We start from the raw sequence: 729 nt of genomic DNA, 5'->3' as shown, positions 1-729 counted from the left end.
TGCGAGCCAGCCCGGGAACCCTGGCCTGTGGGGCTGCCGGTGGGTGGGGGGCACAGGTGGGTCCTGGTGGGGCAGAGCCCCTCACTTGGACAATGCTGAGACCTCCAGGTGGTGATGGAGCCGCTCACCCTGCCCTGAAGGTGCGAGGGGAAATTCGGACACCCCAGAGCTGGGCCTTAGTGCAGGGCACAAATAGAGGCTTGGGGCCCAAAGGGTTTTCCATGGACATCCCTGGAGATGCCTTTCCCAGCCCCATTTACATTAATGAGGCATTTAACTCCCAAACCTGTTTGTGGACCACTGCAATGTCACCGGGGTGGGATGCGATCGGGGCAGCCTTTAACCTCCTGGGTGCTCCAGGCCATCGCTGGGAGCAGCCTTTGCCCCTAGGCACAGCAGCTTCGGTTCCCAAAATCCCTTCAGCAGCAAACCCCGCTGCTGCACCCGGTTCTGGCCCTGCACCGCTCGCCCCTCCCGTGGGTTGGGATTTGGACGCTGGTGCCAAGGGGACTGGGAGCACTGGGAGCACGGGCGAGGCAGCAGCGGGACCCATCCTGCTCTGACCCCCCCCCGGGTGTCACCAGTGCCCACCCGCGGTGGCTTTGCCTCCACGCCTCCCCCAGCCCATCCTTCCCCCCAGCACCGAGGCTGTGCCTGCGATGCTCCCTGCGCCTTTGCTGTGTTTTTGAGTAACGCAGCCGCTCCCCTGCAGCCCCGTGGGACCGGGAA

This window comes from Mesitornis unicolor, unplaced genomic scaffold, assembly GCF_000695765.1.
Source record: "Mesitornis unicolor isolate BGI_N332 unplaced genomic scaffold, ASM69576v1 scaffold33403, whole genome shotgun sequence".
NCBI classification, from domain to species: domain Eukaryota; kingdom Metazoa; phylum Chordata; class Aves; order Mesitornithiformes; family Mesitornithidae; genus Mesitornis; species Mesitornis unicolor.
This window is presented reverse-complemented; position numbering follows the sequence as displayed.